Source organism: Propithecus coquereli, unplaced genomic scaffold (genome assembly GCF_000956105.1).
Source record: "Propithecus coquereli isolate 6110/MARCELLA unplaced genomic scaffold, Pcoq_1.0 Scaffold216, whole genome shotgun sequence".
Taxonomy (NCBI): domain Eukaryota; kingdom Metazoa; phylum Chordata; class Mammalia; order Primates; family Indriidae; genus Propithecus; species Propithecus coquereli.
In genome coordinates, this window is record NW_012146745.1 from 770937 (window position 1) to 784393 (window position 13457).

Below are 13457 nucleotides of genomic sequence, written 5' to 3' on the forward strand. Positions count from 1 at the left end.
GCATATTATGTGGGTAAAAATGTTCAGGTTACGTATACTGCCTTTGCCCCACCAGAGTCAGAGCTTTAAGCATGTCCATCCCCAGGATGGTGGGCACCACACCCATTAGGTGTGAATGTACCCATCCCTTCCTTCCTCCCCCATCTACCCTACATCTGATGAATGTTATTCTTTGGCTTTAATTAGTGAAGGAGGTTCAGTTTATCCTACTATTAGTTCATGAGGGCTTTTCAGGTTTTGTTTTTTTTTTTTTATATTATATGTATTTGTTTTATGTTTTTTCTTTGTTTTCTCTGTGCCCAAGCATAGGGTATATATTTTTTCAAATATGAACATTACAGAAAATTTCCTGTTATGGCAAGATGATAAACTAAATTTTCCTAGCGTTGTAGGCTATGTAATCTTATTTCACTCATTTTAAGAAACACAAAAATAAGAAAATTATAGCTCTGTGAAAACAGTGAGTTTTCTTTGTCCTAAAGGTTGGCCCAATCCTGACTACACCACTAAAGGAGGAAGGTTGGGCTATGAGTCAAGAGCAAAGTAGGATTTTATTAATTTACATTTACCACTTACATGGTACATGGTGTTGAGGAAGTTAATTTTCTGAGCTTTAGTTTTTGCTTCAGGAAAATGAGGATAATAATAATTTTGAAGTGGTATAAATTTGTGGGTATGTGGGTACCATTTATTTAGTGCCAATTCTAATCTTTTCTACCTATGAGTGTAGGTACTGTAAAAATTGTATGTGTATATGTGTATACATCATATTCTATATGTATTGTATATACAATAAATGCAATGTATATATACTATGTATTATTATATACACAGTTTAAATCTGTCTCTAAATAAATTTAGTTATTATTTTCATTATAAACATCACTTTCCCTTAAATTTCAGTGCAGGCCAAAAGATGACATGCTGAAGGTAGGATCATACTTATCACAGGAATTTTATTATTATACCCGGGAGCAGCTTAATTTCTACAAAGCTCTACTGGAAATGTCTTTAATAAAATGATAGGTAAGGAAAGAAAAAGAATGCTGCTCTCTTGGAAGAGGCTTGTCATCAAATCAGGATTTAATCTCCTCCCTGGATTTCTCTTACATTCCTCAACACACAACTTCACTGGAAAGGATTATAGCATCCCTGAATAAATGTAATTGGGGGTGGAGGGAAGGGCTATCAAAAGCTTTTCAGATATCAATGAACTGTGGGATATTGGTTGTTTCAAAATTCCAGAGACTTATCCATTTTTCCCATTGGAAAGAAAGCTTGGTCACAGGATGATTCACTTCTTTAAAAACCAGTGCATATTTATGGATCTCTTTATAGAGAATCTTTTAGTGCTTAGTATGTCTCTAAGCACTAGAATTGAGAACACCTAGCATGTTAGTTCAGGATACTGCAACTGCAGTGTATGGAAATACCTCCTTGTGATATCATTGCAATGAAAAATCCAGATTTCTAGTCTTGTAATATACATGAATTTAAACTTGTACTAAAATTATTAAATGTATTGCTATTTATGTTCTCTATATATTGAAATATTTCTCTGAATTAGGTCTTATTTTTATTTCCTTCAGACTCTGTATTATAACGTCTCCGTTTCCCTGTTATTCTAAGGCTTGAATATCTAACTGCACATGCTCTCTGGAGGAGATTCTGATGTATCGAGCCCAGGAATGTGTATCCCTCCCCTCCATCCTATCTGAACATCATCGAGTGTGATGTAATCTTCTACAGCTGCCCAGGCTGAGCCATGTCAAAGCAAAAGCAAAAGAGCCAAGTGAGTACTTATGTGTATATTCAGAGAAGACAGTGAGTGATTACTTTTCAATATTTTACTAGAGTTTTTCCCAAATTACTTTTTTAAAAGTTGTATATGTTTGCTCTAATATTCAAACTACATTTCTAGGTTTGCTTTTTTAAAATTTTAGCCAATTGTCTTTGTCTATACTAATTATATAAAAACTACTTATCTTTTAAACTTTTTAATTCTTTGATTTCTTTTGGCGAGAGTTTTTAAAAGTAGTTTTGTTTCAATTTCACTTTGTCATAAATTCTTATCTTCTTCTTACATTCCTTATTGATGATGTGCTCACAATTTCCTCAAATTTATGCAACCAAATACTAGGATTTTATGAAATATCAATTTTTATTAATTTTCATATCAAAGAAATTTATGTGGTACAGATAAAATAAATTCCCAAATTAAATCTAAATTATTTTCCTACTTGTTTCGAAGATATCTAGGGTCTATGAATTCCATCTTAATTTCTAATCTTATTAGATATTATCACCACACATCTGACTGTCAGGGAGTGTTCAGGTGTTTTTATAGTTTTTATTTCTTGCTTATGATTCATAGTTAATTCCAGGATTATAGATGAAGCTGAGTTATTTACGGTACTAATTTTCATAGAAAAGATCATTTTGAAACTTGTGAATAACCTTATTGTCATTAAAAAATTCTGATTAAGTATTGCAAAGGAGATAATATAATACCTTGTGCATACTTTAACATAATACTGTATAGAGAGAACGAGTCAGAAGAATATAATATTTGCCGATAATTATTGATGGATAATGGATATGAGGTTCATTATGCTATTTTCTCTACTTTTATGTGTGTTTGGACACTTTTATTATGAGAAAAAAAGCAAAGAAAAAATTCAGTGAAAATTGGTTTATAAAAAAATATTTAACCATAAGTTAAAGAAAATGAATATGAAAAATACCAGCAGAAATGAAAATATTTGTAAACATTGACTGCGTTATAGAATCCTGTATACTAAATCTGTGGATGTGCTGTATCTGAAGTAAGCCTGTCACACAGATGGTTTCAAACATCATAGAGACTGTTTTAAAAAAAAATGCTGCAAAATTTAACACATTTAAGTTAGACAATCCATTTATTACATCATTCATTTGGCAAATAATTATGCCATAAAATATAGTAAGTCTCTTCATCTGTGTGTGTTGTGGGAAAGGGAGAGGAAGAAGGGAGGAGAAGAAATGGAATCAAAATAAGAACAATGGTGGCACACTTAGAAAAGCAAACTAAAAACTGACTTTTGAAGTTAGGAAATATGTGTGACATATTGGGCATAAAGATATTCTTAGCTCAGGGTCTCAGAATAACTCATTATTCATTAAAATTCAGTGTAAATATGAGCTCCCTAAATATGCTCACAGGTTACAAGCTTTTATAAGTAGCAATTATAAATTATTTGTGATTTTAAAAACATGTTACCTAGTTTGGATAAGCAGTTTTCCTCTATGACCTACCTCAAATGGAAAAGAGTTTCACTGAAGTAAAGAATGAGTAGCCTTATTTTCTTTCAGTGGACTCCTCAACCTAAAGATCAACACAATTATACCCATTACATCTTTTCTACCAAGCGTAGGTAGTGGGTGTCGCTTACTAAAGGAATAAACTATTTTGTTAGTAACATTATATGAGCAGCTTTTATTTAACTATGCTAATTATTTTGGTGTTTCATTTGTGTGCTGCTCTCCTAGTTGAATACTTTAATCTCTAGAACTATGATCAAAGAACCCCTTAAAGGGAATCTTACCTGTTTCAAAAGTTTGTTGTTTACTTCTTCTAAAGCAACCTTAAGGCTTCAGAATAGACCGAATGTATTTATTTCAACCATTTTAAATAGCCACAAGAAAAATATTCAAAGGTTATGAAGGAGGCTTGGGCTGCTCCTCTCTGGAAGCCTTAGCAGACATTATTGATTCACATCTGCTTCAATGCGGTACTTCTGCCTCCAGGCAGAGGACTCGACCAAATGACTTTGTGAGGTTTGCATTAGCCCTATGGTTATAAAAATGCCAAAAATAGCCTATAGCCTTGGTTGGACAGTTTCTCCTCCAGCCCCCAAATGAAATATATTAGATTCACACTTCAAATATAATGTCCTTTGGTTCCACTCATTTGCATTTTCTGTGGTATGACTTGTGGATTTCAGGACTTTTTTAAAACATAAGGATCTGGATGCCTTGAACAAGCACCAAAAGACTTCCTGGATAAAATGCATATATGTGATGCTACAATACCGCTCCAAACTACATTCGGTTTTAAAAATCAGTGTTCCAAAGGTTTATGAATTACAAAGAAAAGCTATGTCTCTTTGATTCCACTCTTGCTTTGAATGTAGAAAAAAATAGTTTGTAATTCTTATGAATTCAATATTAATCTCAAAGTTCATTCAACCAACACTTTATTCTTTCAAGCTAGTCAACAATTGTTTTACCTCATTTTCTTTCTTTTTTACTTTATTGGGAAAGAAAATTAGTTTGCCCGCTGAATTATTTCCATAAATAGGCATTATTAAGGCACTTATTTCTGAATTCACTTTGAGCGTCTCCAATTCATGCAAACTTTGACCCCCAAATTCTTACAAGTCACCTGGTATTCATTTTTCATTTGTAATAATAAAAAGAGTAGTTTGTCTAGACATATTTTCTGAAAAGTTAAAACACAATGTGGCTCAAATGTGTAAAGGCAATAGCAACAGGAAGAATTTTGAGTGTTTTTCACTAAGACAAATGATAATGGTAAAGTGGGTGGGTAACCTGCTCAAGTGAGAAGCGAAAAATCACGACAAAATGTAAATTTTTACAAGGAACCTCCTGCTTTTTATCTCATTGCTATTGCCACTTGACTATGTAGGTTTTGTAAAACATTTGTATTTTAAGGTAGAGGCCTTAACTAACGGGCTTGTTGCCTGTTTCTAGGGTTGGGCAGCAACACCTTTTAGTAAAGAGCTCAGAACTTCCAGATGGATGATCAAATTCAAATAATACTTCTGCCACTTGGGAGTGGATACCTTTAACCAACTTTGTTTATTATAGTTAGAACTCATTAGTAAACACATTTTATGTGCCATATGCTAGACTGACTCCCAACAAACACAGTCCAAGCCCTTAAGAAACTCACAACATGGGCCAGTTAGCCGTACAAAGTATTCTGTAATAGTATGGTATAAATATTATTAATGTAATAACATCCATTGGATTCAAAGGTGGATGAGGGAGCACTTCAATTATGTTGTTTCTTTCACTGAAAATATAATCACCGCTGTGCTGGAAAAAAAAATCCCAGAATTTTTATGGGAATAAAAATGAAAATGAGATGTATGTAAAAGCCCACTGTTAACTAAAGAGCACTGTCCATGCATCAGGATTTATCAGTGACTCTTTAGGGTATAGATTATTTCCTTAAGATAAAAGGATAAATTTGAGTCACTTGGCATGAGTCTTTACATGTGGTTTCATATCACAAAAGGTTAAATGGAGGGGGCGTCGAAGTAGAAAGTTTTGATGCTTCTGACCCACAATCTGATATTAACAAGCAAAGAAAGACTTGAACAAGAACATGGCAAAAAAATATACTATATCAAGAGATGAATGCTTCAAAGGGAGGAGATGCATGAAAGAATGATAAAAATGTCTGAAGAATTTCTTCTTTCTAGATCTGAGTCTCCGCACATAAATTCAGAAAATGCCACCTCTTCTTCTAGCCTTAGGCAAGGCTAGCTATTATGTTTTCTTTGGTGTGCTGGATTGAGTTGTAAGATTGAATGTACCAAGCTCCAGAATCTCACTTGTTTTGTATGCCTGGATGCCAGAAACTGACTCAGACGGAAGGAGTAAATGAACATCAAATCAGTGTTGCTCATTATAGGTTTGCTGTGGACTTGGGCTGAACTGCCACAGGGGCCTTCGGGAGGCAGGGCGAGAGGGCATAACACATCTAGCAAAAGGGCCAATAACATAGAAAAGGGTGAAATCTTAGAGCAGAATAAAATGAAAAATAACTTAGGAACAAAAATCATGTGCACTTTCTAATGACATTCTACAATTAAAAAACAAAATATAGCTAACTGTTCACAATGTCCAAATACTTTCAAGGCAGAGTTTATTTCACTCGCTGGAAGTCTTTTTTCAACAAATTGTGTTATTCAGCTTCTAAATCTCCAGTGGAAATGACCAACGCTGAGGTCAAGGTGGGGATAGATATAATAAAGTGCCATGACTCCTGTCATTCTAGCTTCTGAGCCGTTTAGGCACTTGTGTAGGTACATTAACCTCTCAGGCCACCTGGTTGTCATCAGAAATTAAGGCCAAAGACTGTCATGAGTGTTTAAGTCCAAAGACAGAGCCAAGCTGCTCCTGTTACATCTAGAAATAGAGCAATTCCCCCAAATCCAGCTGGGCCGGCCTGGGAGGATGGAGACAGTTTTCATATGGATCCAGTTGGGAAGATGAGCAGGGCAAGGCGAAGCATCTGGACGCTGAGTTAGCGAGCAGGGATACACATTGTTCCTCTTAGGTAACTAATGTATTTTTCTCTGGTGCCTTAATATAGATGAGAATTTTACCTCGTGTAAAAATTCGGAACTTTGTAGAACATAAAAAAGAAAAATGTATAAATGGAGATGTAATAGGATGTTTATGACCTTCTGCATGCCCTACCTGTATAATTAGACTCTCGTCTGAAAATTTAAATAATAAGCAATTCAGATATTGCTTAATTTTTCAGATATTTTCAGAATAACTAGACCAGAAAACAGTGTCAGAAATTATTTGTGAGAAGTTAGGCAATATTCTTCAAGGGGTTTCCTGAGCTCAGCACTTGTTTCACAACAATACACATTTATCAATGTGAAGGGAGAAACAAACACAAAATAACAGAAGGAGGCATATTAAAACTGACGATCTAATCCCTTTAAGTAATTTCAAGTCTGACATTCTCAGTTGGTAATTTTTAATTTACATGTAGGAGGCTCTCACCATTTGTTGATTTACAGTAAAATACAAAAAAATCAACCCTTAACTTTAGGATGGAATCTTGTGGGAAGAGTCATTTGTTTAGAAGTTTTCTTTCTTCAACTTTGAAATCCCGTACCTGAATTGAACTTTTTGGATTGTTTCACTAAGGTACTTGGCAGACTCAAATAAATAAGACTATATCCACATATGTGAACTAAAGAGAAAATAACAGCAGGGAGCAATGACAAAAATGAGCCTTTAAATCTTAAAAGGTTTTTATTGTCTCACATTTCACTGGAAATAGGAATTGACTTAAGAGATAGAAATACTTTCATAGAAGTAAAATATATGTATAATAAAGTGCATATAGGTATAAATCCTGATGAACTTTTGCAAATCAAATTTACCAGTTGTAACCAGAGATAGATTAAGAACCCACCTCAGATTCCCATCCCACCTCCACCTCTACTAGCTGGATTTCTAATGCCATAAATTAATTTCACTTGCATTTGTATTTTGTTTCAATGCAATAATGCTCATTTGTGTTTGGCTTCTTTTGTGAGAAATTACATTTGTGAAATTCATTCATATTGTTTTTGGATCATGTATTCTCATTGCTGGATAGTATTCCATTCTACTCTAGATTATATATTTTGGTGGTTTCCAGATTTTTGCTATTTGGATTAATGTTACTACGAAGATTCTATATTCTTTTGGTGAATATTTGGGTACCCTTCTGTTAGAAATATAACTAGAAGTTCAATTACTGTATAATATAGTAGAGGTATGTTTAAATTTATAAGAAACTCCCCAAATTTTCTGAATTATTTTACTTCATTACACTTCCATAGGGTAACTTGTTCCACATTCTCACCAAACACTTGATACTTTACATCTCTGTAATTTTAGCTATTCTGGTGAGTGCGCAGTGGAACTGCATTTTATTTTTAATTTGCACTTCCATAATAACTAATGAAGCTGAGCATCCTTTCTGAAGTTTTTTGGCAAGTTTGATTTTTCTTTTGTGAAGTGCCTGATCAAGAATTTTTTTTCATTTTTCTATTCTATTGTCTTTTTCTTAATGACTTCTAAGATGTCCTTATATAATTTAGATTTACATCCTTTAGCAGTTATATGTCTCATGAAACACTCTCATTCCTGAATTGCCTTTTCATTCATATGATGGAATACTTTGAATAACAGACGTTCTTATGTTTAGTATAGTCTGGTTTATATAATTTTTCTTATATGGCTAGAGTTTTGTGACCTGTTTAAAAAATATCTGCTTATTCTAACAACACAAAGATGATGTCCTCTAAGTATTTTATTGCTTTATTTTTCATACTTAGATCTCAAATACCATTGAAATACTTTTTTTTTTAAAAAAAGGGAAAATTCCCCTTCCATTATTCAGTATCTCAAGTTTGTACACACGCTCACCATACACACACACATCAATTCTCTCAACAAAATCTTTTAAAGCAAATCTATATTTAATTTGTTCTTTAATAATATGCAACTCTTTCTTAGGCTTTATTGTGCTTTTAATACTTGTGCAATTTGCATGAGTTCAGTATAGAAAAGAAACATAAGCTTACTCTACCTCAGGTCTATTTTAAAAAGCATCAGTGAAACATATGTTTTGTTAAGAGTTCTTATTAAATATCACCTAACATGAAAAAAGACACATTACCATAATCTCTTAAAGTTTTCAATTTAATTTAATTTAAAATTAGTTAAAACTACTTGTTTTAACTAACCTACCGTAGTTTGACATGTTGAAATGCCCATAAAATGCTAAACAAAAGATAATGTTTTCAGTTCTTTAAATCAGCAGATATTTTCCTATTACAAAGCAAAAGTATGTTGATCTTCCCCTTAATACCTTCACAAAATTTATAAAATTAAAAAAAAAACCTAATATCTTATATGAATTCAGACTTTGGGATACTTATAAAAATTGAAAATAAGAAAGGAGGTGCTGGGGTTAATATAGCAACAGCTCTTCCCTTAAGAGAGAGAGATTATATTTTCTATATTAATTGTGTGTGTATGAATATATGTGTATATGATGTATATACATACACACAAACACATGCACGTTTTATATATGCTTGTATATGTATATAGCAATAAACTTTCTTAACTTTTTTTTAATCGTCAAATTGCACTTTTGCTATAACTACTCCTGGGAAAGGAAACATCAGATAAAGCAATCATATTGGAACTTATTTAAGCTTGCTTATTAGTGTGCTTCCGATAAAGAAAAAATTAAGAACTAATTTGAGAAACATCATTCTCCTTTAGTGTCATTAGCTTTAATTTATTTCCTTTCTTTTTCATACCAAGCAAATGTCAAGTGGCCCTAATTACATGATAAAATAGAAATTCTAAACAGTGACCACTCGAAATTGTGCCATTGTGTATAACTCTTATCAGGGGTCTTGCTTCTACATTTCCCAGAATAGCAGAGAGAGAGAGAGAGAGAGAGAGAGAGAGAGAAAGGAATCGAGAACAAGAGAGTGAAAAATATAGACTATGACATATCTTTCCACAAAGATGAGTAGACCTGTCTTTTTAAAAATGGAATATCTTATTTTAACAAAGAATTAAATGCATAGCAGGGGAACAGAAAATAACAGTCTTGGTCTCTTCTTAGAAATAAGTGCATTTTTCATATCTTCCTCCATCTATAAAATATCTTGTTAATATTGAATTCTACATTTTTAAGAATTCAGATTGTTTTATAAATATTATATTTTTTTAATTTCTCTGATATGCTACAAGGAATAAAATGATATGTAGGTTTAAAATAACTTTCTCTAAACAATTATTAATATTACATTATCTTTTTTACACACTTGTATTTTCAGGAGTCTAAAAATAACAAAGAAATATTTAGTAACATGACAGAAGGTAGAATGGTAATTCCTTTTCACTTAATTTTTTCCCTTTCATGTTGAAAGAAATCAATCTGAAAGCAATTAAATAGCTCACTCAAGACAGTATAGGGCCACCAAACGCCATAATCACTTACTTATTAACTCAAGTTATGGCCCTAGTATCCTCTACAGGACCTATCACAATAGACATTCAATTATGAGTTATGACTACATTGCTCCTAATCATGACTAGCATAGTACCTGGCATTAAAAAGTCACTCAGCACTTTTATTTGTATTAATGGCTTTATTAGCACCATTGATGAATATGGATGGGTGGTCTCAAGTACCTGTGCAACTTTACCCAGGATTGAAGGCAGCTTTGATGAGATCAGAAACTTTAACAACTTGTGAAGCCATTTTTAGAAAAAGTATGGAATATTCTTAATGTAAACTTAAAAAAAGTAAATGTTTATTTTGAAATAGAAAATTAAATCAGAAGTCATTACAAAAATATTTTAAAGGAGTATATTATTAATAGTATTCAATTGCTGTTGTAGCAAATTGCTTCCAATTTAGTGACTTAAAACAACGTACATTTATTCTCTTACAGTTCTGAAGGCCAGAAGTCCAAAATCAGTTTCACACCCAAGTCACGATATCAAGCAGGGCCATGATCCTTCTGGAAGATCTAATGGAACATCTATTTCTTACTTTTCTGAGCTACTAGAACTGCATTGTTTGCATTCTTTGGCTGTGGCCCCTGCCTTCATCCTCGAAGCCAGCAGCATAGCAACATGTGAGAGTCATCACGTTATTTTTTCTTTCTGTGTCACATCTCACTCTACCTCTCTCTTAAAGACATTTGTGACTTCATTTAGGTCTCACCTGGATAATGCAGAATCCTCTCCCCATTCAAAAATTCTTAACCACATCTGCAAAATCTCCTTTGCCATTTAAAGTAAGATTCGCAGATTTCAGAGAATCAAACCCGGATATCTTTGGGGACTGTTATTCAGCCTATCACAAGGAGACAAATTAAAATCATCACAAAAGTCTTGAAAAATAACACAATATTTTCATGAACTCCTTTTCACACCACTGTAATATGTTTCCTGCATTTTTTGGCTGCATGCTGTTTGATTGATTTTTCATATGACAGCTATTTTATGATATTTTTGTCTATTTAGAGAATACACAGATGACTCAATCTTTCATTCAGCACAGTTAATCAAAATATAGTGCTTTTAAGAAAAATTATTGTCAATTGATGGGATCCCTAAAACATGTGACATCACACACAGAAGTATGCACTATTTTTAGTACAGGTTTGACTCTATGCCTTATGCACATAGTAATTCCAGTAGATTATATTTTGAATGATTTCTATCAAAAATATGGAGCAATTATATACTCTCCAGGAAGGAACTTCTGTTTTACCTGGGTGTTGATAAAGACCAAATTTTATACATTTTATGTTGGGAAAGATTTTGCACAGACCAGTTTCTGACTCCATTTAGTTCTCCCCTGCTTTTCCCACACTTCCTGTGCCAGACACCATGGGACATATTCATACCACAATACCACCTAGCCCTTCGTGACACGATGCAATGCTGTGCAGTCAACACTATGAACAGTAGAACTATTTCTAGAACCCATCCTACATTGGGCAACTAACAGTAACCTGGCCATATATAAAAGAAATGTGAACCATGTAATTATATTTTTTTAAACTAAAACTTAGTATATTCCCAAACAAACTTTCCTTTAGTTGGATCCAAGGAATTCTTAGGGCACCATTATCACCACCATGACACAGGGAAAGTGAGAATGCCGGGGAAGTCTGAGTGGAAACAAACAGTGGTTTTAAATGGTTATGGTTAAAATGTCTTACTTTAATGAAATATACAAAAACATATGGCCATGTGAACCCATTTCTAGGGTTCTCCAGGGACCTTGGAAGGGGCCATGAAGTGAGAAGCCCTGAGGCTCAGGCTGCCTAGCAAAGCAGGAATTTTGCCTTTTGTACCTTATAGAAACTTCTTTCAACATACTACTAACAAATCAGGTTGGTTATAAGTACAACTTAAGCAACCCAAAAACATACTTAAATATTTTTTTTTGATGCCCTCATCATTTCTCACCAAACTCTGTGAACATCCGCATTCTTGTCCGACATGAGCACCTGTGAATCTCACTAATCTCAATTTATGTTTACCTCTTGATTATTTTACGATCCTTTCAAGTGTTTTTAACTAGCCTCATTAATTAGAAATAACTGGAAAGAAAGGTCTCCTTGAATTAGGCAGTTATATGAGCTTTACAGTTTTTCTAAGGAAGCATAAATTTCGGATTTTAAGTAGCTGCAGTAAGAGAAAACAGCTTAACAAAATACTGCTACTTAGAGCTCCTATTGGAACATATTATGCCGAAGAGGTAGAATGTATTTAAAAGGAGCATGTTCTTATTTTGTATATGTTTTAGGTACCTACATTTAGATAAAATAAAAGATTATCCTTTTAAGTAGATTAGACTTTCCCCTGCAATATTTCACATCACTAATTAACTTTGACCAATCTACCCAAATATCCATGAACTTGATTTAACCAAATATTAGTCAGGCTTCTGTCCTTCCCAAAAGTCTGACTTTGTCCTACACTTGTGCTAGTCAAAGCTTTGGAATAAGGTATGGCAACTCGGTAATGCTACATGTTTACCTAACTTCACCCACAACCCGTTGTTTTTAGCCATGTTTATTCATTCCTATAAGAGAAATGTCATTTTTGCTAATAGTTCTTGTAGTCTAGTCAGAGCACTCTCTTTGGCAATAGCTTTTTTAATTTTTTTTTAAAATAGTCTCCTTTTGTTGCTTCTATTTGTTTTTATTTGACAACTTAAGTTGTCCATTAACTTTTTTTATCAGGTTTAAAACCTAACTTATCTCCAGTCCACATGATCAAACATTCAATATTGTTCATTTTCACATCAATAAAAGTTTATTTTCATTATATCTTTAAACCTATACTTACCTGTTTTATTGAGGTACATTTCACATAACATAAAATTTACCATTTTAAATAAGTGTGCAAATCAGTGGCTTTTAATACATTCTCTATGTTATTCAACACCAATGTTATCTAATTCCAGAGTGGTTTTAGTATCCTGAAAATAGGCCCCCAAACCCATTAGTTAATGCTTCCACATTTCCTTCACCTTCTATCCCCTGGCACCATTAATCTGCTCCCTTTCTTTATGTATTTACCTACTGTGGACATTTTATGTAAGTGCAATTATATAATATGTGGCCTTTATGTCCAGCTTCTTTCACTTAGCACAATGTTTCTATGGTCATCCAGGAAGTGGATTTATCAATACTTCATCCCTTTTTATGATTGACTAATATTCCATTGTACAGGTATATCACATATTGTTTACCCATCATAAGTAGATGAGTATTTGGTTTTTTCCCCTATCTTTTGGCTATCATAAATAGGGTTAATTTAAACATATCTGTACAAGTTTTTATTTGAATACTCATTTTCAATTCTCTTGGGTTTCAACCAGGAAATAGAACTGTTGGATCATATGGTACTTTATATTTAATTTTTGAACAAAAACCAAATTGTTTTCCAGAGTTACTGAGCCATCCATCATTCCTACCAGCAATGTGTGAGGATTTGAAATTCTCCACATTGTTGTCAACTCCTGTTATTTTCTGCGTTTCGTTACTCGTTTAATTATTAATATTATAGCCATCCTAGTGGGTGTGACTTAGTATCTCACTGTA